The 27,160-nt window shown below is 34.3% G+C and overlaps 1 pseudogene; it reads right to left on the minus strand.

Moving 5' to 3' along the window:
- On the minus strand, nt 1-25,529 carry LOC132304737 (G-type lectin S-receptor-like serine/threonine-protein kinase At1g11410; annotated as a pseudogene).
- Between the last annotated feature and the right edge of the window lie 1,631 nt (nt 25,530-27,160).

Raw genomic sequence — 27,160 nt, forward strand, 5'->3', positions numbered from 1 at the left:
GTCATAGGGAAATATAATGTTAGTCAGCATGTATAATACTACTAGTAATGGCAGACTAAGGTACAATATGTGATAGTTAAAGCTTTCAGCGACCCTCAACCATAGTATCTGTAATATCATTTATGGAACAAGCTCCAACATCAGCCGATGATGAGTCTGGACCATCATTGGGTCTTCTCGAAATAAATGCAGGCTGTTTAGGCAGAGGAAGAGAAGTTTCATTGCACAACATAACAACAACTGCTGACATGGTTGGCCGATCATTGGCGTGTTCTTGCACACACATAAGCGCAATGTGAATGCATCTAAGAACTTGATGAGTTTGATATGACTCACCTAACAATGAATCAACTATGTCCAAGGATTCTCCTTTTCCCCAAAGGTCCCAAACCTGAAACAGTTCAATACAAAATCTGAAGGCCAACAATTAAGCAACAATATTATATGTTATTAATCTAAAATCTATGACTTGCATTTTACTTACATGTCCAATTAGATTCTGAAAGGTCTCTTGATTATAACTGCTGTTTTTCTTGCCACAAATGATCTCTAATACTACGACACCCCAAAACTGAAAACATCAGATTTTGTTAAAAATAATCCTGCCATTGCATACTCAGGTGACATATAACTACTGCAGACATAACATATGAAAATTTTGTTAGCGTACTTAATGTTTTATTCCGTAAATCTCCCTCTTCGTAACATAAATGCATGTACTACTTACTATGTTCCAACCACTGTATTAGTATATGCTTCAATTTGGTCCCCTCCAAAAATTCTAGCCATTCCAGAATCTGATATTTTTGGGTTCATTGCAGAATCTAGTAAAACATTGCTGGCTTTTAGATCCCTGTGGATGATTTGTAATCTCGAATCTTAATGAAGATATAACATTCCTCGAGCAATTCCTAAAATGATATCAAACCGTTTTCCCCAGCCCATTGATGACCTTTTAGCTTCATCTGATTCCGTGAAATTAAAAATTGTCGAATCATTCATCATAAATTGCCAAATTAATGTATAAAAAACACTGAAAAGTAACTTTTTCTCCTCTTGTTGAATGCAGCATCCTAAAAGATGAGCCAAATGAAAGTTTTAGAAAAAAACACGTGTACCAAAGATAAACGAGTCCAAGCTTTTGTTTGGCAAGTATTCATAGATTAACATGTTTTCCACTTGTTGAATGCAGCATCCTACAAGTTTAACAAGATTCTTGTGCTGAAGTTTCGCAATCAGCGTAACTTCATTCTTAAATTCCTTTATCCCTTGTCCCGAATTTTTTGATAGTCTTTGCACAGCTATTTCTTGTCCATTAAGTAGCCGGCCCTGAAATTGATTAAATTAATTTTGTCATAATGGCAATTTTGTACAAATTTACTCTTAGCCTATTCAAGCCAATCCTACCTTGAACATAAAGTTAAATTTGCTTTACTTTAAACACAATTGCATTAAGCTAGCTATGCAATTTTGAGACAACTATTATGTACCTTATAAACTGTGCCAAAACCACCTTGTCCAAGCCTGTTATTAGAAGATAAATTGTCTGTGGCAGCTACAATGGTGCTCAGATCAAAGAATGGTAAATCTGTACTTGCTTCACTTTCAACAAGCTCATTTTCAATAAATGACAAGTTTCCCATTCCCCTTTTTCCTGCAATGAATTATACAGTAAATATATCAGGCTCAATATCCGTAATGAAGGAACTGAGTGATCCAGCTATGAAACGTTCTGGTGCCTATTAGGCAAGGATTTCTGTTTCATGTTTTCGTTGCCAAATCGTGTTGAATAATAAACTTGATTTTAGTATTTTAGTATTTAGTATTTTCAAGTATTTTTATATCCAAGATGCATGTGTGAATTTATCATATATGTTAGTGGGTAGTAAATTGTCTCAGTGGGAGTTAAGGTTATGTAAAATCAAGAATCATGAGAGTTGAACCTAGTAAATACTATGTTAGTGGGAGTTATGCTTATTGAAGATTATGTTAGTGGGAGAAATAAGAGTTATGGGCATTTATATGTAATTCATAGATATGTGTTTTCAAGGCCTATATAATCATGTACTCTAGCAATTTTATTAGAATATAAGTGAAATAGAAAGTGTTTTTTTCCGTTTTTATTCTCTTCCAAATAGTATAGTGTTGTGTGTGTAACTAGGCCACTATTTCCAACAAAATAGTATTAGAGCAAAGGCCAACAAATCGGTCAAAAACACAATCAAGTGGCTCAATTATATTTTATTAAAATGACCTTTATACCCTCGTACCCATTAGAGTATAAAAATTGACCTTTATAAAATCAAGGTCAATTCTTGATTCTACCATCAATTCATTCCACTTCTGCCGTTAGGGATCTCAGGTTGAGACCTCCGGGTTAGAAAACCTATTAGACTCCAGTCAACCAACAACGAAGGTAAGGCTAGAAGTCTCCACTGTTCGGATCGGAGTAGCTGCCCCTGCTTCATAAACCACTCTAATGAGGGAAGCAGTGTAGGATTGATTGCGTGCTGATGGCAATCTGGTCATTTATGTATTTTAATATTTTATAATTAAAATTAATAAAATGGTGAAGGGTAAAATGGTCTTTTCACATGTTTTAAGGCTGTGTTTGGATGGCAAATTTCGCTAGGGGGTGTGATTGTCCCAAAATAAACAAATTTTCACCTGAGTGTCCTTTTGTCAAACCTCAGAGGGTGTCTATATACTTTACTCTTTATTTTATTTTATTTTTGTACTGCCAAGGAAGTCACACAGGCATTGCCTCTTAGTGTCTTGAACATTGGACTTTTTATTTTGAAAAGTGAGAAAGAAACACTGGGTTGTAGCTCTTGATGGTATGTTTAATGCGTTTTGCACGGTACCGAGCTGCAAAGAAGAATAATCTGTTTACCTATGCTCTTCTTCGTTACAAACCAATATGCCAAGAAGAAGATGAGAAATGACACTACAGCGACTGACACTACCACAATGGCCACCTTCAACTTCTTGCCATGATTGCCTTTTGACTTGGAATGTTGAGCTGCAAAGAAGAAATCATTAGGGATTTTATACAGAAACTATCCCTGTTGATATCACAAAAGAATTTTAATTTTTTAAAATAATGATAAATAAATAAACTCTAACTACTTGATCATGGTGCAAACAGACTAATGAATTTTAAGTTCAATTTAATTACAAATAAGTTCCAATTCATTTAAAATCAACTATTACTATTCTAAAACAGTGACATAACCTCTTATACTAACAAATTGTTAACTGACATATGAAATGATAAAATTGACTTCCATATTTAAAATCATAAATCTCTCTTATACTATCCAAAATGAGTCATATAATCCTCGATACTAAGAAAAATATTTAAAAACTTCATTATTTTTTAAATATCTATCGTATCACTCTCAATCCTTTTGTTTGCCATCAAATAATAACGGGACACTAGCATGTGCCTGTCATATGCCAACTTTTAAAATAATATATGACGAGGATGTCCTTGTAACTCGTGCCTTTTTAGACCCCAAATCAAGTCCATTGTACCTCTTCCATTCAAGCACAGAGCTAGGAATTTTTATTTTGGGGAGCCAATCTTGTATTATATAATTTAAATTTATTTTTATTTTATAAATAATTGTAATATAATTTTTATATAATATTAATTTTAGTATATATATATATATATATATATATATATATATATATATATATATATATATATTGAAACAATATAATCCTAAAATAAAAAAGTGCAACCTAAATAAATATATGGAAAACTAATATGACAAGGAAAATATTTTTTACTTTAGCAATTGTTTTGAATTTTCAATCATTTTAATTTCTATTTTTTATTTATTTATTTATTTTTATACATTGATTCCACTTTGGCAAAAATATACTCCATCTGTCCTATAATAAGTATCCATCTTTTCTTATTTGGTTGCCCTAAAATAATTGACCCAAATCAAAAAAGTTAATATACTATTTTTACACTATTCCCAATTTACCCTTATTACATTAAACTTATAAAAACAAAACATCATCACATCACTTGGACTCACCATGGATAGATTTGATAATTCATTCACTATCAATACAATAAAAATTATTAAAATCCACTTCTTGAAAAGTTAAATTTTCGAAAAGGGACATTTAAATTAGGACGGAGTTTGACAGTATCATTACTACCTTGATGAAAAGTTTTTTTTTTTTTTTTTTAATCTAATTAAACAAACCTCACAAAGTTTAACAATAAAATACGATTTAATGATCAAAATAGAGAAGCACTTAAGTCTGCCATTTGCAGAGCAATGAGTAGTTATAAGATTTATCATTTAGAATTAAAAAATATTAACAAATATAATATCATTGAAATTTTCATTTGCACTTGAAAATATTAACATATATAATATTATTAATGTTGTTGATATTTTTACCATCGCACACTCATGATACATTATCTTTCCTTCCTTTAAATATTTCGAAGACTTGTCGATAGAGATTAATGTAAAATTCTAAATATTTTTCTTATAAACACCATCTTAAGAAAATGTCTGAGAATGTAAGTAAAATGATTACTTTTGTTAATTTTGAGGTTTATTTGTTAGTATTGGGGGTTATGTGATCAAATTGGATAGTAGAGAGGTCTAATGATTTTAATGATAAATAAACGGAATGGGATGATATGATAGATTTTTGAAAATTAATGAAATTTTTAAGTTGTAGTTTTATTTATTTATTTATTATTATTTTTTTAAATGTAAAGGTGTAGTATATGATTGTTTTAAGATAATATAAGGGGATTTTTATTATTTTAACCTTATCTTGGCTTCATTTGTTTGGGCGTAAAATATTTTTCAGAATTTTTTTTATTTTTTATTTTTAGGTGTTTGGTTGTCGTAAAATATTTACGAAGAAAAAAAATATTAAAATTTAACAAAAATAATTTATTCATAAGTTTTTGGCAAGTTATTTTACATGTTCCACCCGATGAATTTGACCTCAACCTCGGTGTAGACCTTTGCCAAATACCGATAAAGTAAAAATAAAAGAATATTTTACCTGAAAAAAAATAAAAAAGAATATTTTACGTCAAAACAAACGGAGTCTAAATGAAGAATCACAAATAATATGAGCATGGAAAGATTGATTGAATACCTAATTCAACTGCATCAACTCGAATGTATATATCCTGGCCCCCATCTGAAAACACTCTTGTATCTATCAACTGACTGTGCCAAGTGACACACCCACTCCCTCCTCATCTTATGTCTGCACTCGTGTAACCATTGCAAGAATAGTCTTTCAAGCACACCTCTTTGTACTCTTTCAAATTCGAACTTATATTCACATGTGTCACTGTTGCATAGGGAATGTTAGATTGTGTCATCAGCACAAACCCCTCTCCATTTCCACAAACTTGTCCTTTGCACTTCCTCACGCACCCGCCTGACGCATCCCTCAAGAACCAATCACGTGCCACCTTGGGCTCAAAACCTGGTAAGCATGTACATTTGAACTCCACGTCATTACGTGGGTTACAATTACCATATGAACCACATGTATCATACGAGTCGCACTGATCCTTGGGTGCCGACCAGATTCTGACCCATCTACGGTCTCCCTTGAACCATGTAAGCCTTTGCACAATCCCGGACTCGTTCACGACTAATCTTTAGAAAATTGAGGTATTAAGTAAACTGTAAAGTAGGGCGACCTCATCATGATTGTCAATATAACTGATATTAAAAATGAAATTAGATGTCATCTCCGGAACACCACTCCATTTAAACCCATTCCATGGACCGGTTCGCCATAATCGAACGGAACCCTTGGATAAGAACAATTGTGGGGACCCACTAAGGTCCATCTTGTAAGAACACTCTCTAATTCCCGGGTCATCAGGTGACTTCCAGGCCGTTAGGAACCGGTTCAGACCTATCCTCCGGTTCATCTCGATTTTCATGAAAGGAAGCATAGTATCTGTTGGATAATAAAAGCCTTGCCTTGTGTAAACACTAAAATTTTAGTGGACTTTAATTTGGACAAATGGACCCATTAAATATGGGCCTAATGTTTAATTAAGTTATTTAATTGGCCCAAGTATGGTCCACTTAAATTATTTAATTAAGCCCAGTCTAGATGGTCAAATAAAAAGAATAATTATTCCTAATAAAATATATTTGGAATAATTATTTTTAAGGATAATTATCACAATATAACCAGCCCGGCCCAGTTATAGTTTTATCTTTATCAGGAGATGACACGTGTCATCATCCTATTAATCCAAGAAGCCTATAAATAGAGGCTTGGAGGAAGAAAAAAGGGAGAGGATTCAGAATTCAGAAGTCTACAAATTCAGACACAAATTCAGAATTCAGAAGTTCAGAGACTCAGAAATCCAGAGACTCAGAATTCAGACACAAATTCAGAATCGAAACCCAAAAGCGAAGAACATCAAGCACATCAAACAACGTGCCGTTCTTCATCAAATTTCACAGTGATTCAAGAACAAGCTCGTGCAGCCCTTGGATCCAACCAACCAAAAACAAGGAGATCGAATTAGAGGACCATTCTTTTTTTGTAAAAGATATTACAAAGGACTGTACTCCACATTCATAAATTAATAAAATTCTATTTTGCTCCATATTTGGTTTCTATTGCAGACTTACAAAATTTGTGTGAACAAATTTGTGGCACGCCCAGTGGGACCTTTTTTGCCTCTCATCTCTTTCTCCTACCATCAAGTTTCTTCTCTATCAGATTCTATGGCTCCCCCTAAGATTCAGACAGACACGAAAGCCCAAAAGAACATCGCTATTGCAAAGGTCGACGCTAAAGCCACCATGAAAAGTGGCACGAAGACCAAATTAAGCGATGGAAGTACCTTGACGGGCCCTGTGACACGTAGCAAGTCCCAGGCGATGGCGTCATTTAAACTTCAGCAAGATGTGGTGAAAACTAATCCTGCAACACCGGCGAACGTGAAAACTCAACATGTCAAAAACCTTGACATTGTTCCAGAGGAGGCTCCACCACCAGATTCACTTCGTTCTATCTATGATGCTCACTCTAGTGTCGGTTCACCCCCAGAGTCACCACGTCAGACTTCGTAGCAATCAATCACTTCAAGGAACGTGGATTCTCAAGGCCTATCATACTCAGATGTGGTTGCTGCTATGATGACTGGAGCTGCTATGGTGGAGGAACAACTAGCAACTATGGCTCATTCCATTGAGAACCTCACAAAGACTATTGAAGAAAAGGACTTGCAAATCGCTACACTAATGAATAAATTGGAAGTTCAGACCTTCGGTGAAACACCAATGCTATCCGGGAATCGTGCAACTTTCACACCACCACCGTCTGGGAAACCTACATCTTCCACAGCAATACTAACGGAGAATCCTAATTCTACAGCACAAGGTACTCACAGGGAGAATCCCAAACAGACGCCGGTGACAGAACAAGCGACCAGTCAAAACCAGACGCCGGGGATAGAACAGGCGACTGGTCAAACCAATCATACCTCTTCTTCAGTCTCTTCATTATCTGTTGAACAATTGCAAGATATGATAACGAATACAATCCGAGCTCAATATGGTGGTGTCTCACAGAGCACTCTCATGTACTCAAAGCCCTATACAAGGAGAATCGACAGTATGAGAATGCATGTAGGATACCAACCTCCGAAGATTCAGCAATTTGACGAAAAAGGTAACCCCAAGCAACACATTGCCCATTTTGTCGAGACTTGTAACAATGCTGGAACAGAGGGGGACTTACTAGTCAAACAGTTTGTCCGGTCCCTTAAAGGAAAAGCGTTCGAGTGGTACACTGACCTAAAGTCAGAATCAATTGATAGTTGGGACCAGATGGAACGAGAATTCTTGAATAGGTTCTATAGCACTCGTCGTACTATTAGTATGATAGAGTTGACTAACACGAAGCAATGGAAGGATGAGCCTGTAATCGACTACATTAATCGGTGGAGAGCCCTCAGTCTTGACTGCAAGGACCGTTTGTCAGAAGTATCTGCTTTGGAGATGTGTATGCAGGGAATGCATTGGGGCCTGCTCTACATTCTGCAAGGCATAAAACCTCGCACATTTGAGGAATTGGCTACGCGTGCCCATGACATGGAGATCAGTATGAAATCCCATGACGCAAAAGTCCCGTGACTATAGAACCACGCAAAGATAAGAAGGACTGGAAGAAGGGCGACAAATCATCAAAAAATGTGGCTAAAGATTCAATGGCTATCTCAACCACCCCAATCAAGATATCTGTTAAAGATGACAAGAAGGATGATAAAAAGCCTCGCCAATTTCAAGAGAGGGAGAGACAGCGTCCTACGCTAAAGGAGTTAGAGAAGAAAGAATACCCCTTCCCCGATTCCGATGTTCCTGGCATCTTGGAATGTTTACTTGAAAGTAAAGTTATAGAACTCCCTAAATGCAACCTTCCTCCAGAGATGGGACGTATCAACGATCCAAAATACTGCAAATATCATCGCATTATCAGTCATCCAATTGAGAAGTGTTTTATCTTCAAGGAGGTGGTGATGAATCTGGCAAAACAAGGAAAAATCTTGTTGGATACAGACGAAGTTGTAACTTCAAATCATACTATTGCTACTTTGACAACCTCTGTCGTGGGGAGTGCTTGTTCTCAACCTTTAACTTCGGAGGTATCTTGCACAACTATCCAGTTTGGTTCATTGGAACCAATCCCAATCTATATTGGCCAAGGGAGTGTACGTGACATTTTAACATTTGGAAGGGTTTTTCCTCAAGATGATGAAGAAGGATGGACTCTGGTGACAAGAAAGAAACCACGGAAGCAACAAGCTGATATTTTTTAGACTAATTATTCTGACAGAGGGCAAAGGAAGAAGAAACCCCAATATCACCATAAACAGTCTGGCCATAACAGAAAATGGGTCAAGAAGACACAGTCAACTAAACACACCTCTATAAGCAAAAAGAGTCAGAAGCCTATTACTTTGCAATAGTTCTTTCCAAAAGGATACCTAAATGACGAAGTTGTAACAACTTACATGGTTTCAACTAAGAAAACAAGCCTTAATGATGAGAAGAATGAGGATCATGATGAAGTCCAGACTGTAGAGAACCATAATACAGCCATCATTGAAAAATCTGATGATGATGAAGTGGTCAGAGGTATGTTTGAGTCATGTTGTGCACCAATTGTTTTCATGGACGAGGATCTTCAGTTGGGTTCGAAGCTGCACAATTGTCCTCTCTTCGTCGGCGGTTACATAAAAGAACGAAGAGTTACTCGTATTCTTGTTGATGGTGGCTCGGCGGTGAATCTAATGCCAAAATTTACGATGAAAAATCTTGGCATCACAATTGACGAGTTATCGCGTAGCCGTCTTATTATTCAAGGTTTTAACCAAGGAGGACAGAAAGCTATCGGCATGATTCGGGCAAAGCTAACTATTGGCGAGCTCTAAGCAGAAACCTTATTTCATGTGATTGATGCAAAGACGTCCTACAATTTGTTGTTGGGAATGCCTTGGATACATAGTAATGGCGTCATTCCATCGACTTTTCATCAGTGCTTCAAATTCTACAAAAATGGCGTACAAACGGTTGTGGCGGATCATAAGCCATTTACAGAGGCAGAATCTCATTTTGCCGATGCCAAGTTCTATATCGATCATGATACACCTTCGGAAGTGCCCATCCCAAGCCTTCCGTCTACACAAGAGATTCAATCTACAAAAGCAAAAGAAGCATTAAGTGATCCACTAGACGTTTCAGTGACAGACATTGTAAAGGTAGCTAAAATGCGAGGGGTCTCGATAAAAGCACATCGGACGAAACCTATTTTAAAGTATGTTCCCAAATCTCAGCGACAAGAAGGGCAGGCACCTGTTATCGAGATAATTGAAACTAAGGAATTTAAATTAAAGATGTCACAAACCAAGGAAAAAGAAGATATGCAAAAGCTTAAAGGAGAGTTAACTCTTCCTCTCCCTAAGATTCAGAAGTCTTCGCCTTCCAAGTCTCCGTTAAAAGGGTTCGTGCGACCTTCTCAATCTATGGTTGATCATTTATTACTTCCAAAACAAAGGACCGACGAAGGATTCGATCCTAAAGTATACCAACTCTTGGCTAAGTCGAGGTATGATTTTACAAATCCTGCAAGCCTTGGAAAACTTAATGCTGAGGTCACCGGTGAGAAGGTGCATGGCCTCAATGAGACACAGAAGAAGTGGAAAGATCAAGGGCATAAAATCATTTCACCTAAGTCTGGTCTCGGTTTCGTAGCTTTTGAGCCACTTCGAATTCAAATCACAAAGAGGGATAAGAAGTCAAGCACCTCATACATTGGGTTTGAAGAAGTTGAGGATGAACAAGATCAGCAGACTAGGCATCAAAAATCAGTCTTTGACCGTATAAGAGCTCCATGTGATCGAACATCTGTATTCAACAGGTTGTCAAGCCGAGAATCAAATGTTTCAAGTTCTCATATCAGCAATTTGCCTCGTAACTCTGTTTTTAACAGAATGAGCTTTCATGACCAAGGAAGAAAATCTGCACAACCTCAATCTCGAAAGTCAGTATTTTCTCGAATTGGTACTATCTATGATGCACCACTAAAAAACAGTAAGATTGTGAAGTCAGAAGAAGCTAACATCGACATGGTGAATAATAGTGAGGTTCAGAGCCTAGTGCCTTCGCGAATGAAACGTAAGACAGAGATAGATGTCACCAATGATGTTACATTGAAAGCTCGAAGGCGAACCATTGTATTTACTAATCAATCAGCAGAAGTGGATAGAATTGAAGGCACTGGCGAATCGTCTTGTGTTACTTCATACCACATCACTGTTGAAGAAGAACCTGACTGTGAACAACCAAATGATATCGAGAAAGCTCCACCAACACTAGAAGACGAGGGGCAGGCTACTGTTGATCAACTCCAAGAAATCAACTTAGGAACTGACGATCAACCCAAACCAGTTTTTGTTAGTGCATTCCTAAACCCCTCAGAAGAAAATGATTACTTTCAATTATTGTCTGAGTACAAGGATGTCTTTGCTTGGACATACAAAGAGATGCCCGGTCTTGATCCTAAAATTGCAGTGCACAATCTCGCTGTCAAACATGGGACACGTCCGATTAAGCAGTCTCAACGTTTCTTCCGTCCAGAGCTAGTTCCAAGGATAGAGGAAGAACTCAACAAATTGATTGAAGTAGGGTTTGTCCGTGAGGTCAAATATCCAACATGGATTTCGAGCATTGTTCCAGTGAAGAAGAAAAATGGACAGATTCGAATCTGTGTGGACTTTCGTGATTTAAATGAGGCATGCCCAAAAGATGATTTTCCTCTTCCCATCCCTGAGCTCACTGTAGATGCAACCACTGGACATGAAGCTCTCTCTTTTATGGATTGTTACTCTGGGTACAATCAGATAAGAATGACTCCGAGGTACGAGGAGTTAACTGCCTTTCGCACTCCTAAAGGCATATATTGTTACAAAGTTATGCCCTTTGGACTAAAAAATGCGGGAGCAACATACCAGCGCGCTATGCAAAGGATCTTCGACGACATACTCCACAAGATTGTTGAATGTTATGTTGATGACTTGGTGGTTAAGACAAAAGAACGAAGAAATCATTTACAAGATTTACGTAATGTCTTTAATCGCCTTCGAAAATATCAACTTAAGATGAATCCCCTTAAATGCGCATTTGGTGTGACTTCAGGGAAATTCCTGGGATACGTTGTACGTCATCGTGGTATTGAGATTGATCCTAATAAAATTGAGGCCATTCAAAAGATGCCGCCACCAAAGAATTTACGTGAACTTAGAAGTTTACAAGGTCAACTTGCGTTCATTCGTCGGTTCATCTCAAATTTAGCGGGTTGTTGTCAGCCTTTTAATTGACTCCTAAAAAAGGATGTTCCATTTAATTGGGACCAATCATGCCAAAATGCTTTTGATAGCATCAAAAAGTACATTATCAATTCTCCGGTATTGGGAGCACCGGTACCTGGAGAGCCATTCATACTTTACATTGCTGCGCAAGAAGAATCACTGGGTGCCTTACTTGCTCAGAATAATGAAGAACATAAAGAGAAGGCATTGTATTATTTAAGTCGCAGACTCACCCCGACGGAGCGAAATTATCCTCCAATTGAAAAAACATGCCTCGCACTTGTCTTCGCTTCTAAGAAATTGAGGCATTATTTCTTGGCTCATACGATACATCTTGTTGCAAGGGCAGATCCTCTCAAATATGTCATGTCTAAGCCGGTCCTTTCCGGATGATTGGCGAGGTGGTCAATTTTGTTCAACGAATTTGAAATTATTTATGTGCCACGAAAAGCAGTAAAAGGACAAGTCTTAGCTGATTTCTTAGCTGACCATCCTATTCCAGCCGATTGGGAAATTGCTGAAGATTTTCCTGATGAAGAAGTCTTCCTTATGGACATCCTCCCTCCATGGATGATGTTTTTCGATGGGGCAGCACGATCAGATGGGGCTGGAGCAGGTGTAGTTTTTGTTTCTCCAAAGAGACATGTCATTCCATACTCTTTTGTACTTGCTGAAAACTGCTCAAATAATGTAGCTGAATATCAAGCCTTGATTATCGGCCTTCAAATGGCGAATGAGATGAACATCACGGACCGCGAAATATATGGAGACTCTAAGTTGGTGATCAACTAACTTCTTAAAGAATATGAGGTTAAGAAAGATGATCTAGTACCGTACCATCGTTACGCCTCTCATTTGTTGGAACGGTTTGACAGCGTCATACTAGAGCACATTCTAAGAAAAGAAAATCGGATAGCTGATGCTTTGGCAAATTTGGCTACAACATTGGCGTTAACTGATGAAGACCTGGTTGATGTTCCTATATGTCAAAGATGGGTCTTGCCACAAGTCTTGGAGGATAAATTTAAAGAAAGTAATGTGGTTTCTTGTTAGACACAAGAGGAAGAAGACTGGAGAATCCCTATCATTGATTATCTGGAACATGGAAAGCTTCCCGAAGACCTACGCCATAAGACTGAAATACGAAGGCGAGCACCTCGTTTCATCTATTACAACAATACATTGTATAGGCGTTCCTATGAGGGCCTTTTCCTTCGCTGCCTTGGAAATGATGAAGCAACGCATGCAATAAAGGGGGCACATTCTGGGATTTGTGGAGCTCATCAATCTGGTCCAAAGTTGCACTTTCGCGTCAAAAGAATGGGTTATTATTGGCCCACTATGGTCAAAGATTGCTTGGAGTATGCAAAAAGGTGTCAAGCCTGTCAATTCTATGCCAATTTCATACACCAACCACCGGAACCATTACACCCTACTGTGACGTCATGGCCGTTCGATGCATGGGGATTAGATGTAGTTGGTCCTTTAGAAAAGTCTTCAAAAGGCCACTTGTATATCTTGGCTGCAACTGATTATTTTTTAAAATGGGCGGAAGCTGCACCCTATAAACATATGAAAAAGGAAACAGTGGTTGACTTCATCAAGTCCAACATTATTTATCGATATGGTGTCCCTCGATACATCATCACTGATAACGGGACGAATTTTAAAAACAGTTGGGTAACTGACCTTTGTGAGAAATTTGGATTCAAACAACGTAAATCCTCCTTGTACAATGCCCCTGCAAATGGTCTTGCAGAAGCATTTAATAAGACTCTATGTGAGCTATTGAAGAAAGTAGTCAACCAAATAAAGCGAGATTGGCATGAGTGAATGGAAGAATCATTATGGGCATACCGCACTACGCATCGGACACCTACTCAAGCAACTCCATATTCTCTGGTTTATGGCGTAGAAGCAGTTCTTCCATTGGAACAACAAATCTCATCATTAAGGATAGCCATACAAGAAGGTCTTACAAGTGAAGAAAATGCCATTTTACGTCTTCAAGAACTGGAAGCATTAGATGGAAAGAGATTAGAAACTCAACAACAGCTAGAGTGTTATCAAGCTCGACTTTCTAAAGCGTTCAATAAGAGAGTTCGACCTCGGTCATTTCAAGTTCGAGACTTAGTATTAGCTGTTCGTAGACCGATTGTCATAAATCGCAAGGGAAATAAATTTATATCCAAATGGGATGGACCGTATGTTGTTCGCGAAGTTTATACTAACGACGCATATCTCATTATTGATGAAGACGGAGTAAGAGTGGGGCCCATTAATGGCAAATTCCTGAAGCGCTACTACCCATGAAGGCAATGCTCTTGATCGTACGAGCTTAAACTGCACTATGCTCCTGGCCTACATGAGTTAAAACTGTGATTGCAAAAAAAAAAAAAAAAAAAAAAAATTCTTTATAAACTCCTGGCCCGCAAGAGTATAAACTGTGAACGGTGAAACAAATAAATAATGATAACATCTTTGTAAATAAAATGGAGATAATAAATCATTTGTTTTATTGCTAAAATTCAAAGTTACAACTTTGTTTTTGAAAAGAAAAAATGATGATCAATACTAAAATTCCATAGCGATAATTTCGCCACGTTCTTGCCATAATATCTCTTCCAGTTGCTTCACTACTTCAAGATCGTGATTCAAGATGATGTTAGCTTCTTCTATTGATTTTCGATCTTCCCAAAGTTTGGTGATGGCTTCCTTCTTCTGAGATAACTGTGCATCTGTTGTCGATATGAGGACTTTAAGCCCTTGAGTCTCTTCCCTGGCTTCCTGCAATTCTTTCACTAATCTAGCTTCTGTAAATTCAGCTTCACTCAAACTAGATTGATGTGATTCTATACGCTTAGCACCATCATCTTCTATAGACCTAGCGTTGGTGAGCTGTGCATCAATACTGGCCAATCGTTGGGATTGAGAGTCTGAAGTCATCATACAGGCATATAAAGAAGATGTAGCAATATAATTGGCCGCATTATTGGTATATGAGTCAATTCGCCTCTTCAAAGCTGAATGGTCTCCAGGGAGTTTTGCGAGTCCTTCATAAAGTGTTTGAAGTTTAGGTGCTCGAGACGGTATTTTATCGGTAGGAGTATTGCGTATGATATTCTTTATGAAATCAATAAAGAATAAAGCAGCACGACGATGAACATCAAGAACGATCTCTTCCGCATTGAAAATTGACATTCACTTAACCATCCGAATACATAGTGAATAGGAAATATCGCAGAGCAGCTTCCAGGATCTGGTGAGGAAACAATCTCGTTCAAGCCTCTGTAAATATTGGCCAGAACCGGGATGGAAAGACAAATGTTGCAGCCATCTGCTAACATGCTTGCGACCTTGAAAGTCCCAAGACGAATTATGTTGCCAGGGTGTGCAGGTAAGGCAAATTTGCAGAGCCAACAGGCTAAAAAAGTAGCTAGATAAGTGGTGTCTCTCGATGTTTCATCTACACCAAGGTTGATAAATACTTCTTTCTCTTTGGTGGACATCGACCGGACAGGAGGGATCACACCAGACGGATTTTGAGTCCTCATAGGGCGGTGAACTTTATTTTTTGTTGATTTCTTTGAAGGTTTGGCATGTCTTGATGCAACTTTAAACCAGAAATTAATCCAGTCAGATATCTTCACATTCTGATCTCCTTTATACTTCTTGGAAAGTCTGTGGAAGGCCAAAAATAGGTGTTGACAACTCAAAGGGATAGAATTTTTGTTGTTGCCAGCTCTTGATAGTTCATCTGCACAAGGAATAACTTCATCATAAATTGTTCCTTGCTGAGGGAGACCACCTAGCATATATAGATCTCGAAGAGAAATTAATAGCTCGCCAATAGAACAATGAAGTGTATTAGTGGCTGGGCACCAACATTCAAGGAATGCTTTGAATACATCTTCATGATGATCATAGGAAAATAGGGAGGCGAATAAAGCACCATATAGTTGTTGTTTTGATTGAAAGTCATGGAAACGCGCCAAGACATCTTCTAACCACTCCCAATATAGTTCGGTGTATAGCAATTCAGCAGGAAGTTTATAGGGAATACTCCATGATATTTCCTTCGCCTGAACATTAAGACCCAATAGTGAAAACTGGTTTTCTTCAACAACTCTCTCATGAAGTGAAGAATTTAGTATCAAGGCTTTAGAGACAATAGATTCTTCATTAATCTGATCAGGACCAAAGTCGGTGAGTTCGCATGTGACCGTGCATGTCCAATGAGATGAACAATGTTTATTGTTAGAATCAGGCACTTGAATAGCATTACGACCAAAAAGTGAGTCATATACACTTAATGTCGTTCCTTGGACTCGTTGACTATTTTCGCTCTCTAAGATAGTCAGCTTTTGCTTTGAGAAACACTTGAACACCACCATGATGGGTACCAAAGCTCGATCGATGTTGTTTAGAAAGAGGATTTCAATTTCTGTTATGGCTGACAAAACCAATTTGCTATACGGTCAAGTCCTTTAAAAAAAAAAAAAAAAAAAAAAAAGAAGAAGTTAAAAAGCGTGAAAAAAAATCTATAATAAAAAAAAACAGAAGTTAGAAAGCGTAAAAAAAAAAATCTATAGTGAAAAAAAAAAAAAAAAGTTAGAAAGCGTGAAAAAAAAAAAAATAATGAAAAAAAGGAGGAAAAAAAAAAAATCTATAGTGAAAAAAAAAAAACAAAAAAAGTTAGAAAGCGTGAAAAAAAAAAAAATAATGAAAAAAAAGGAGGAAAAAAAAAAAATCTATAGTGAAAAAAAAAAAACAAAAAAAGAAGAAGTTAGAAAGCGTGAAAAAAAAATCCTATAGTGAAGTGTGAAAAAAAAAAAAAAAAAAAATCTAGCGTGAAAAAAAAAAAGGGAAAGGAAAAAAAAGTCGTAAAAAAAAAAAAAAAAAAAAAAAAGAAGAGAAAAAAAAAAAACCGTGAAAAAAAAAAGGAGGAAAAAAAAAAAACCGTGAAAAAAAAAAGGAGGAAAGAAAAAAAAAAGGAAAGAAAAGAAAAGGAAAATAAAAAATAAAAAAAACAGCGTGAAAAAAAAAACAAAAAAAAAAGAAGAGAAAAAAAAAAAAAAAGGAAAGGAAAAAAAATATAACGTGAAAAAGAAAAGGAAAATAGAAAAAAAAAGGAAAAAAAAAAAAAAAAAAAAAAAAAAACAAACAGCATGAAAAAAAAAAAAACAAAAAAAAAAAAGGAAAAAATAGTGCGAGTAAAAAAAAAAAATTTTTGATTCCTCCAAGGCGTGAAAAAAAAAAAAAAAAAGAAAGAAAAAAATTTGTGTTTCTCCAACAAGTGTGAAAAAAAAAAATAATAATAAATAACTAAATTTCAAATCTCAATCCTCCAGGAAACGTGGAAAAAAAAATAAATAAAATAAAATGTGTTCCCTCCAACAACAACAGGCATGGGGAAAAAAAGAAAAAAAAAAAAAAAAAGAAAAAGAAAAAGAAAAAAAAAAAGAACATTCATACCTATGTGTTCAAGCAGATGCCGCAATCCAACACAATCTTCAGAGGCCGCAATCTTACAAGTTCTTTAGAACTGATTGAAATTGTTGTCAAACCCTATGACTTGGGTGGTATATATAGGCAAGGGATTTGTATAAATTGGAAAGTAAAAATCCAATAAAAAATAAAAATAAAAAAAGTTAGATACTTCAAGTTCCACTTGAAAAATGAGACAAGTCCTGTTAAGCGTAGAACTCGAGGTGGGGGCAATTTGTAGACACTAAAATTTTAGTGGACTTTAATTTGGACAAATGGACCCATTAAATATGGGCCTAATGTTTAATTAAGTTATTTAATTGGCCCAAGTATGGTCTACTTAAATTATTTAATTAAGCACAGTCTAGATGGTCAAATAAAAAGAATAATTATTCCTAATAAAATATATTTGGAATAATTATTTTTAAGGATAATTATCACAATATAAACGGCCCGGCCCAGTTATAGTTTTATCCTTATCAGGAGATGACACGTGTCATCATCCTATTAATCCAAGAAGCCTATAAATAGAGGCTTGGAGGAAGAAAAAAGGGAGAGGATTCAGAATTCAGAAGTCTACAAATTCAGACACAAATTCAGAATTCAGAAAGTTCAGAGACTCAGAAATCCAGAGACTCAGAATTTAGATACAAATTCAGAATCGAAACCCAAAAGCAAAGAATATCAAGCACATCCAACAACGTGCCGTTCTTCATTAAATTCCACAGTGATTCAAGAACAAGCTCATGCAGCCCTTGGATCCAACCAACCAAAAACAAGGAGATCGAATCAGAGGACCATTCTTTTTTGTAAAAGATATTACAAAGGACTGTACTCCACATTCATAAATTAATAAAATTCTATTTTGCTCCATATTTTGTTTCTATTGCAGACTTACAAAATTTGTGTGTACACCTTGCAACAACCCTTTTGCCATCATCATCCTGAAGCAAAACCAAATTCCCTGAATCCAAAAGTTGAGCTGAACAAGTGCTGGCAGGAGCTGCCACCGAGACATTTGTCGACCAGAGGGGGAAGCTATCATTTCCATTATGTACAAAGAGGTTTCCGGTTTTATCAATGGAGAGAACTCCCGAGGTGTCATTGATCGGATTATCTCTATTTGCAACCCAAACAATAGTTTGTTCTTGAACTTTACTGTACCAAATTCCGATGTATCATTTGTTAGAATTGCCGGGACTGAAGAACCCGAGCGCGAAGAATTCTCCGCTAGAGACTAATATGTCTCCATGGCTATCCCTGATGGACTGGTTCAAGGATATAGTGTCAATGGAAGTGCAGAATCGGGTGAGAAGAAATGAAAATAGCATAAAAAACAGGACACCATACATTTTTCGATGATTTTCTCTCCTAAGTTTTGGTTGGGCCGGTCAGAAGGTGAAAGTTTAAATGTGACACAGAATAATACCCCATTTGTCTATAGTTTTGTCAATTTTACATATTTATTAGAAGCTGGATTGGCCGTGTGTTGGAAGGTGTAGTTTGAAAGAAAAGAAGAATTGTAGTCTAAGCCGGTTGGTCAAAAATTTGGAAAACAAAAAAAAGAAAGCTTTTTGAATGCAGTCTTTTATTTAATAGAAAATAGCAAGGACCAACGCTTCTGCAACTCCCCTCCAATATAATCAAATTCCTTCCTTCACAACCCAATTCTCCCAAATTATCCAAAAGTTCAACAATGTCGTCGTAATTTCAAAATAATGCCACAATACTTGTCAAGTTCACATCAATCATATGAAAGGAATAGATTGTAAGTTAGCAGCTTATAATGTAAGAATATCTTAAAAAAAAAAAAAAAAAAAAAAAAAAAAAAAAAAAAAAAAAACTATTTTGAAAAAAGCAAAGAAGAGTAAAAACATGTATTCATTATTCCCGTTTTGGCAGAAGATGACTCCATTTAACAAATTTGTATAAAATGAAAATTAATAAAAATTAAATAAACGAATGCACAATATAATTCTCAAAAAAAAAAAAAAAAAAAAAAAAAAAGGGTTAAATTTTTAAAAAAAGACTCAAATTCATGTGGGTTTGAAGGTTGATTGGAAATGAAAATATATTATAAATAATATTTAATGATATATATTATATATAATATTATAATTGTATATATAATATATATATTATGGATAAACAAAAGAAGCTGAACAATGAAAAGAGTAAATGCGCTCTGATGGTGGAGGATATGTGGCTAAGAGTGACAATGAAATAGATATATACGTGGGGTATATATACTGGGGTAATTTCGTCTCCAAAATATACGAGAAAACTCACTTTCCAAACAAGTCCCTTTTAGCTAAGTTTTTAGGCAAAAAAAAAAAAAAAAAAAAAAAAAAAAAATAGACAATAAGGGATTTAGTGCAAAACACAAATAAAAAAAAAAGAGATTTAATGCAGTTCACCTTTGTTCATAATGCATGATTTTTTTTTGAAAAAATCTTTTCTATATTCTTCATTTACCTTTCTTATTTAATTTCTAACCTCTATGTTGAAATGCAAGCAGTGTCACAATCATATATGGGGTCCAAGTGAGGTGAGGCTGATATGAACATGACTTCAAGGCCAGTTTTTTTTTTTTTTTCCCTATCTTCTCTCTCTACAAGCCGCCAAATTTGACCTAGGATGATTAGCTCGGACCATTTTTAGATCTTCTTGAAATAAATGGAGGCTGTTTAGGCGGGAAGAGAAGTTTCATTGCACAACATTAGAATAATTGCTGACATGGTTGGCCAATCGTTGGCATGTTCTTACACACATAAAAGCGCAAGCGCAATGTAATGTTATAATGGAAATACAAGGGCCGTTTGGATCGTGATAACATATATTAGAAATCGGAATCATGTTTGGTAACGACTGTTTTGTTTTTTATTATTGTATATTAAAAATTTGAAAACGCGTTTGGTAATGTCATGCGTTTTAAGGAATCCGAAAACAAAACACGTTTGGAAAGTTAGTTTTGTTATAAAAAATTTTGAATCAATAACATGATACCTATTTGGTAAAGACTATTTTGTCTTTGTTTTGAATCATTATATATATGAGTACAATTATAAGTTTTTATGTAATAGTCCATTTTTTTTTTATGATTTGAGATAATTTGTTAAAATATATATATATATATATATATTCTGCATTAAAGAGTTGGGAAAAAAATTTATGAATAAATTTACATGTATAAATAAGATCATGTGGGATGTTTATGAGGCATAAACATGATTAGTGGCAACCAAATTACAAATCTAACTTTGTAATAATTTTTCAATGAGAGGAGATCTTTGCACTCCATTTATCTTTTTATTTTAGCGTGCACTCCATTTAACTTTGTTTTGTTTCATATATATATTATATAAATTCATTATGAATGTGAGAGAGAGAAATTCTTGTAGTTGAAACTAACAAGAAGCAAAGCCAAAACGTTGATCTTCTTGAATTGGTTAGAGTTGAGGTTTGGTGGACATTGAAGTTTGTAAATGGTTTTAATTCACTGAGATTAGTTTGAAATTTTTTGGTGGAGATCATTCAAAGTGCTAATATTTTTATTGTTAACTCATGATACCATTTCCCCTTTTCTTGAGTATTTATTTTGATAACCAATTTCTGAATATAAATAAGATCATGTGGGATGTTTATGAGGCATAAAAATGATTAGTGGCAACCAAATTACAAATCTAACTTTGTAATAATCTTTCAATGAGAGGAGATCTTTGCACTCCATTTATCTTTTTATTTTAGCTTGCACTCCATTTAACTTTGTTTTGTTTCATATATATATATATATATATATATATATATATATACATATATATATATATTATATAAATTCATTATGAATGTGAGAGAGAGAAATTCTTGTAGTTGAAACTAACAAGAAGCAAAGCCAAAACGTTGATCTTCTTGAATTGGTTAGAGTTGAGGTCTGGTGGACATTGAAGTTTGCAAATGGTTTTAATTTACTGAGATTAGTTTGAAATTTTTTGGTGGAGATCATTCAAAGTGCTAATATTTTTATTGTTAACTCATGATACCATTTCCTCTTTTCTTGAGTATTTATTTTGATAACCAACTTCTGAATACTTCATGTAACCTCCAACCATAACCATAATTGATAAATAGGAAGAAAGATTAAAAACAAGCAATCAAGAAAGATCCATCTCTTACAAGATTGAACAATAAATCACCCCGAAAAAAATAAAAATTTAAAAAGAGAGGCATGCCATCAAACAATCTGCTAGAAAAATTATTGCCATCTAAATAAGTACTCGCAAATATTTTGTAAGATTTTAATCAATCATAAATAACACATCAAATCATGTAATACCCCTAATTTAAAAAGACAATCCTGGAATTTTAATTTAATTATTTACGTGTTTTTTTCTTAATTTAATTGTTTTATTTGGCTTGGTGGTTTTGTTTCTTTATTTATTTGCATTATTTGTGAATTTGTATTTAAATTGTGTATTTAATTAAATGGTTTTATTTTATGTTATTGGGTTAATTATTTTAGTCTCATGTTTATGTAATTAAATTTTATTTTATTTTAAATGGATTAAATTATTTACGTGAGTTGGTTTACATTAGGGTTTTGCTTAAATTCATCGTGTCTAGGTTTGAGCCGATTTGTAGTTGGTTTAGGATTTAATTTAGAGTTTCAACTTAAGCTTATAAATACATAAGTATACGTCTGCTTAGGGTTTTTGTAAACCATATTCACGTACATAAGTTACAGAGGGAATACAGAGAGCAATCGAGTTGTGAGACAAAATACTGAGAGAACCTTAAGAGATTAAGGGAGGGATTCAAGGAGGAGTTTTGGATTTAACTAGGAGCGGCAGAGGTTGATAACAATAATTGACGTTGCCGGAGTTGCTAGAGACGACAGTTTTAGATTTCTAACCGGAAATTAGAGGCAAGTCTCTGTTCTTCTCTTTCCCTTTAATTCGTGTTCTGTGCATGTCTAGTTAGACTCCAGGGACTTAATAAAAGCTAAAATGAATGTAATCAAACATATTAACATGTCTTTGATGCAAATATAAACTCTGTTTAGTCTCGTGTATTAACTGTTGTATAACTTTTGATGTTCTGTTATTTGGTTCTACTATGGTGTTTACGTTTTAAGCTTTGATGAAATTGAGATCATAAGTATGTGTGGATGATTTGTAATTTATCTAGGTCTACAATTAAACCATAGAACAAGTTCTTTAAAACAGTGTTTAAATTCATGGAATTAATCTGTTTTGGGTTGCTTCAGATTGCTAACTGTATCTTTATAGTCGTTGCTTTAAAACCTGTGTTCAATACATGTTATGAATGGATATCTGTGGTTTAAGATGAACCTAGGATTGAGTTGGAACCTAGAACAAGGATTAAAAATATCACAGAGGGTCTAGGAAAACACCGGAGTTGAAGCAGATGAAGCAGGAACGGACAACGACATGCAAGGGAGCAAGAGCAGGCTCCAAAAAGGGAAAGAGCCAGCTCTAATATCCTTAGAGCCGACTCTTGGCTGTTTAGAGCTGGCTCTAAGCCATAGAGCCAGCTCAATCCATAAAAGAGCAGGCTCTACTTTGTTTTGAGCCTGCTCTAGTCCAGAACACTCACAGTATGTTATTTTTTGATTTTTTTGTGCGTAGTTTAAGTTGTACAGTGTATAGCATCTCTTTTAAACTATTTTAATTAATGTGTTAGGACTATAATAGACTTAATCTAATATGGAAAACATTAATCCATGATTGAGCTAAGGAATGGAGCAAAATAAATCTAAAGAAAAACAATAGATTGCAAACTGGGTTTTTGTGCGTTGTTTTGACTATTCTAAGTATTTCTATTGTATTTAAACTGTTTTAAATATTGGATGGAACTGTTTTAGACCTAAACTTAGTTTAGAGGAACATTAATCTATAATAGGATTAATTGAAGGAGCAATATAAAGTTTAAAAAAAACTTAAATGATGCATACCGTTTTGCTAGATTTGTGCACTGGAATTTAGCAAATTTTTATTATATGATTCAATGATATATATAATCATGTTTCCTCAGTGTTTTAAGTATTGTGATTTATTTATAAACAGCTATACTTAGGTTGGACTTAATTAGTACTTAAATTGTATTAAATTGTATCAATTCATGGATCTTGTTAGATGATGTAAATGTTTGCATATATTATAACAGTTTACAACATTGGATATGGTTTTTAGGCCTTGTATTGAATACTTAACATTTATGTATATGGATTCATATATCTTTTGCATAACTTGGAGTATGGTTGATAACTATTTAATATTGTATTGACAACTATGTTAACTGGAGGATTGTATGTACCGGTATGGGACGGTGACATACTAGGTATGGATTAGTTCAAGCACTAAATCCTACCTAATTTGGAATAAATTGGATTAACCATAACGAGGTTAAGTCTTACTTATATGGATATATATGAACCGGTATGGGACGGTGTCATATTAGGGATGGCTTAGTTCAAAACACTAAGACCTACCTATATTGAGAATGGATTAGTTCAAAACACTAAGTCCTACCTAGTTTGGATTAAGGTATGGATTAATCATAAATGTTAAGTCCATCACCTACTTGTGTTATGTTAATTAGATAAATTGAATGACCTATTATGGTTTCAGGATGGATTTGTTATACATATATCAGACCACTATACAGATGGATGATATTTTGTATTAGGAGTACGAACTTTATATATTTATTATATGTGCCATGGTATGAGCTTGAGTCTCAGGACCATGGTTAGGGTACGTATATAGCCTAGGATGGATAACTGGACATAAGTGTTGTTCCCTGGTAAGTCTAGGTACTCATACCCACCTTAGAGTGCGTATTTGCATGTTGCCTTCTATTCAAGCTGAGACAGACCTACTGGACTCGCGAGCGTCCTATAGTGTGTACTATATACATATATGGACTACTCTAAATATTGTTGAGTCTTCCTATGATGTATCTGCATATCGGATTACTATTTGGATTGTAGTAGATCAGGACTTGCATGTGGTCTTGACCCACTCCTTTATTTTTCAGGTGTTCATCAGTTCCAGGGTTAGAGCTTGGACGTGTAGAGCAGATACAGATATTGATTCTTCCGACTACGTAGGAATCTTCTCTATGTTAGCTTTAGTTTTTATTTCAGTTTCAGTTTAAGTTTGAGAATTCTTAATAAGGGGTCCACTAGATGGATTCCCGAGTTGTAAACTTATGGAGGTTTTAGAATATCAGATTAGACTAATTGTGATACAAGGTTTTTCTTTTAGTTTTTTTTAGCTTTTAATTTTTATTTCTTGAATCATTTTTGTATTCCGTGTTCGATTTAAAATACTTTAATTGTTCGATATCCCTCGGGTTTGGGCCTGGGCCTGATCAATCCGTGTCTCGGATCCGAGGGGTATCACAAATCACAAGTTTTTTTTTTTTGTACATCACAAACTTAATAAATTGTTGTTTCACCATTCGCATATATACTTGCACATATAGGGAGCTAGACATTCTTCAAAAATAGTATGTGTGTACATACACACTTCATTATACTTACATAAAATGTACACACAACTAGAGATCACTAAAATTCATTTCATAAAATGTACACACACTTCTTTATACTTGCATAGGCCTCCATTTGATTAACTTGGAGATCACTAGCTTCCTGGAGTTGTAGCAACTGGAGAATACTTTGTAATACCCCTAATTTCAAAAGGATAATCTCGGTATTATTTTAATTATTTTAATTGCATTTTATTTGATTTCTTGGCTAATTGTTTACTTGTTTAATTGATTTGATTATTTGTTTAAATGTGTTAATTGACTTATTTGTTTAAATTAAATTGTGTGCTAAAATGTGTATTCGATTTCTTTGTTTAAATTAAATTTTATGTGATGATGTGTATTTATTTAGGAATTTAATTATTATTTTTATTTATTTTTATTTTCTTAATGGGTACGGATAATGACCTATGGATAATTGTATATGTATATATAATAAATAAATAAATAAATAAATATATATATATATATATATATATATATATATATATATATAAAAGTCCTTTAGTAATAATCTGATGTATATTTATATATATATTATATATAAAAAAGAATATACATAGATTATACGTAACATATATTTCAGTTACCTTTTTAATATTTTAATATTTATTATTTTCTCCGTTAAGTTGACTTGGATTGGGAAAATTATTAGGTTATTTTATTTAGTCTATAAATATATAGCTATATGTTAGTAAAAGGGGTTAGAAAATAATCACGTAATATATTTTAGAGAGAGAAAGAAGGAAGACAAAGTAAGAAAAAAAGGAAGAAGGAGGTTAGGATTTTTATCAAATCCCTAAAGACAAGTTTTAATTCTTCTATTCTTCTTTGATTCATACCCTATACATGCTAGATTAATTCTAGGTTTTTTTTTTTAAAAAAAATTAATTGGATCTAATTACAGGAATTAATTTAAGAATTTTAAGTCATGTGTTTTAGTAATGATTTTGTAATGCATTTTTATATTTAATAAATCAGTTTTATGAAGTCAAAATAGTTTAGTTTTTCTTGAAGGAAGCACGCCGAACAAGGCGAAATTGTTTGTGGTGTGAATTAGTTTTTTTTTTTTTTTTTCATTGTGACAGAATTGTTTTTCCTAGAGGAGCACGCTGACCGAGGCACAATAGTCTTTGGCATGAATTGTTTTTTATCCATTGTGAAGTCTGTAATCAGATTGTGGTTTTTGGTTCTAAAGTAAGGGAATGATTGAAGCAATGATTGATATAATGATTGTTATAAAGTAAGTAATGATTGTTATAATGATTGCTATAAAGTAAGTAATGATTGATATTGATGATTAAATTAAATTAATATATATATATTTTTTAATTATATTTTATTAATGAGTTTGTATTAAATATTTATTTAATTTAAATTGATTCATTAAGAATTGGAATGCATGATTTAAGTTTACATGCTAAGTATAAAATTTAACTAATTTTAAAAGGATAAATTAATTAAATATTGTTAGATTAAATTATTTTAATCAATTGTTTAGATTTAAATTAATTTAATCAGAATATGGAGATGTACAATTTAGGTGAGATGCATGTTAATTTCTTGTGATGTAAATTAAATGCATGTTACTTAGAATTGATATTTTTGCTCAAGTAAATGCAAAGGATGTGTATATGATTTATGTCATGTTTATTTGGATTATTAGATATAAATATTATTTACATTATCCTTAGATTGTAAACTTTTATTTGGTTATGATATGGATTAATGCACCATTATGGGATGGGGGCATATTAAGGACAAATTAACTTAAGAGTTAAGTCCTACCTATTTTTAATAAGGGAACGGATTAACCATAGTGTTAAGTCCTACTTATTTCGTGTCAGGTCGACAGAATAGTTGGATGACATATTATTAAAATAATAATTAGATAGTTTATTTTGGTGGTTGGATATGACGGATTTTACATATATAATTATACGCTATGATATGAGCTTAAGTCTCAGGATCAGTAGTTAGGGTGCGTATATTGTCAGGGATGTGTAGATAGATATAGTGTAGTTATGTACCCTGGTAAGTCTAGGTACTCATGCTCACTATATGTGCGTTTTGCATGTTGCCTACTATTCAGGTTGAGACAACTCCTATAGTCTAGTGAGGTTCCTTTAGTGTGTATATATTTATATACGGACTATTCAGTTATTGTTGAATTAATTAGGATGTGTACGTATA

Source organism: Cornus florida, unplaced genomic scaffold, assembly GCF_030987335.1.
Source record: "Cornus florida cultivar Cherokee Brave unplaced genomic scaffold, ASM3098733v1 CherokeeBrave_3.0.0_Hap2_Chr04, whole genome shotgun sequence".
Taxonomy (NCBI): Eukaryota; Viridiplantae; Streptophyta; class Magnoliopsida; order Cornales; family Cornaceae; genus Cornus; species Cornus florida.